General features: G+C 43.6%; 1 pseudogene; it reads left to right on the top strand.

The window, feature by feature from the left end:
* Positions 1-1,095: 1,095 nt before the first annotated feature.
* Positions 1,096-1,470, top strand: LOC147434748 (isoleucine--tRNA ligase, cytoplasmic pseudogene; annotated as a pseudogene).
* The last annotated feature ends 1,989 nt before the right edge of the window (positions 1,471-3,459 follow it).

Below are 3,459 nucleotides of genomic sequence, written 5' to 3'. Positions count from 1 at the left end.
AAGTGTTTGAGGAGCTTCTATCGGGGATGTCATCTCTTGAAATGCACCTATTGCGGGGATATGCACAACTTGGGGAGGTCCACGGAATGGAGGCAAGGGTGGCAAGCATGGGGTTTCCCCTATTCCCCCGGAGATGTAGCCACTTTTGCTTGCATATCAACAACATGGCAAATACCCAAAAAGTTATCTGCAAAGATGCATGTCGGCAATTGTCACAACCGTCACACACACATACACATGTATCGGTGGTAAGAGCGAGCAAGATCTAGTAGATGTAACTTTGAGTAGTACCCTTTTTGGCGTGGGCGACACTGAAAGTAAGAGCTGAGTCGCACCCTGTGTGAATGGGGGGAGTGGGATGAAGCAATTACCCAAGCTTAGTAAAGCCGCTTTCTCTACCTCGGTTGTAGAAGCCCTGCTACAATTCTGTTAGAGCTACGAGAAAGGGAGGGGATACGCTATATTTCTGCAGACTCTCGCTTCTCCTTGTTTCTCGAACCATCTCGCCCTGCACCCCTCCCACAAATGGAGAACCTTGGGAAAGGGTTTTAGAGCCGAGTCGCACACAGTGTGAGTAGGGGCAGTGGGGGGAAGACAGGGATTTAGGTCTCACCCAGCGGTAGAATATCAAAGGTCGAAATTGATAGAAAATATTGGGCCATTTTGATTGGGCGAGAAGGAGAACTTGCACCCCTCCCACAAATGGAGAACCTTGGGAAAGGGTTTTAGAGCCGAGTCGCACACAGTGTGACTGGGGGAAGAGAGGGATTCAGGTCGCACCCAGCGGTAGAATATCAAAGGTCGAAATTGATAGAAAATATTGGGCCATTTTAATTAGTTCTCCTCTCCCCACCCTACGTAGACTGACGCACTGTCGGTGTTTCTCCCGCACAAGCACAGTTTGCTCTTTGATCCTCTTCTCTCTCTCTCTCTCTCTCTCTCTCTCTCTCTCTCTCTCTCTCTCTCTCTCTCTCTCTCTCTCTCTCTCTCTCTCTCTCTCTCACACACACACACACACACACACACACACACACACACACACGCACACATAAAAACACACACAATAAACTTTGTGCTACGAGTAGCAGCATCGCCATGGAGGACGTGTGTGAGGGCAAGGACTTCAACTTTCCACTACAGGAGGAGAAGGTCCTAGCCCTTTGGAAGAAGTTGGATGCATTCAAAAGACAGCTGGAGCTGTCTGAGGGCAAGCCCGAGTACATATTTTATGCTGGACTGCCCTTTGCAACAGGTCTCCCACATTATGGACACATTCTAGCTGGGACAATAAAGGATATTTTTACACGGTTTCAAACAGCAAATGGCTGCCATGTGACTTGCCGGTTTGGCTGGGACTGCCATGGACTCCCAGTTGAGTTTGAAATCAACCAAAAGCTTAACATCAAGAGCACCAAGGATGTGCTAAAACGGTTTGATCTTGTGTGGATCTTGTGCACAGAAACAGTTTGATCAATAAGCCAGTAAATGGATATAGAAAGGGGATTTTCGTTTCAAGGTCCACCACGTGTTCAACCTTGCAAGACTCAAGGGATACTTGGACATTGGAAAGCAGTCCTTAGTATAGTAGTAGTAGGTGGCATGGTATTACAACTAGGTCCAACCTATGCTCTCATATAGCAAAGAGGCTTTGGTTTCAAGGTCCACCACTTGTCCAACCTTACTTCCATTAAATAAATGAGGGGCTACGTAAACATTGGCAAGCAAGGTAGCAAGGTCCTAAGGTATTTCACCTTGGATATTGGGCATTATAACTAGGTCCACCACTTGTCCAAGCTATGCTCTGATATAGAAAGGGGATTTTCGTTTCAAGGTCCACCACGTGTTCAACCTTGAAAGCCTCAAGGGATACTTGGACATTGGAAAGCATAGTCCTATAGTAGTTGATAGGTGGCAGTGGGTATTACAACTAGGTCCACCACTTGTCCAACCTATGCTCTAATATAGCAAGGATGCTTTGGTTTCAAGATCCACCATAATTTCCAACCTTGCTTCCATTAATATAGCAAGGAGGATTTGGTCTCAAGGTTCACCACTTGTCCAACCTATGCAAACCTTTTCCATGTTGTAGCATGATTTTTTGTTTGAAGAGTATTTTTCTATAACTATGGATTTAACAATGTAATCTTTTTCACTTACAGGATGGACTTTGAATCTGGGGAGAACGGGAACGATACTATGACATGTGTGGTATTGTGTGTGTGGAGTGTATACCAGATTCACTTGTGGGGTACAAAGATAGGGCAAGGAAATGTCTCCATACTAGTGGAGGAATGCTTGAAGGATGTGGTCCTACCTTTTCCTACAATGGATACTTCATCTCTCCAAGGCTCATTATGGAGTGTTGCTCGATGGTCAAAGCTTCTTTTGCAATCTTTTGTATTAAATGGGAACTTAATTGATCCACAGGAAAGCTACAATGGTGATGAAGAACATGATCATTCTGATCCTCTAGTTACAGATGCAATACCTATGACAAGCCCAGAATTTGAAGCAATGATTCGAGAGTCTTGGAGAAATCAGAGGGTCCTTTTAAAAGATGACACAATGATGCAAACCATGAATGAAGGGACCATCTTATATGTATTTCCACATGATTATGCCAACTTTCAGGAACTTGGTCCTGATTGTGTGGGCGTGGGTATTGAAAGAGAAAATGCAAGCATTGATGATGTGGTTGAAGTGGGTAGCATCACTTTGCTAAAGTGGCCCATCAAGCAGACAACAATGTTGAATGGGAGCCCATTACAAAGATTTGTTCATGTTGATGGCATGCATGCTACATATGAGGATGTATCCAACGATGACAATGTTGGGAAAAAACTTGATGGGAGTAATGTTGTCCAGTTGTCAAGGAAGAGACGATACACTTTCATGAACAGGACTCAAAAATCAAAAGCAGCACCAGCTTCAACTTTTTACCTTTCAAACAAATCAATTCAAAGGGTATCATGCATTGATTGTTGTGCACAAAAATGTTGCCAGTTTGCAGATCGTGATATGGTGACAAGGTTACGACAACAGTTTTGGGGAGAGTCTCAAAAATCACGCACTAATTATGTTTATGATGTTCTTTCTATATGTTATCAGAAAGATGAGAAGTCACGATACCAATTCAGGCTAAATGGCTCTATTGTTTGTTGTAGAGCATGGTATGAGCTACATGGAATACCAAAGACATCATTTTATCGATACAAGGAGAATTCTGAAAATGGTGTGCTCCAATATGTACATGGGAACACATGTACATTGAGAAGGGGACTTCAACATACTAGTTTAGCAAGAGCACTACTAAATGAGTTTGTGGAAAACAACTCTGAGAAGATGCCACATAGAAGTAGAACACTGCTAGATGGCTCAAGAGAGACTCAATTGGTGATTCCATCAACATACAAACAAGTGGATATTTTATGTGAAATCAACACGACACTTGACCAAATG

This window comes from Adiantum capillus-veneris, chromosome 19, assembly GCF_014529385.1.
Source record: "Adiantum capillus-veneris isolate H3 chromosome 19, ASM1452938v2, whole genome shotgun sequence".
In the NCBI taxonomy this organism is placed as follows: domain Eukaryota; kingdom Viridiplantae; phylum Streptophyta; class Polypodiopsida; order Polypodiales; family Pteridaceae; genus Adiantum; species Adiantum capillus-veneris.
This window is presented reverse-complemented; position numbering and strand designations above follow the sequence as displayed.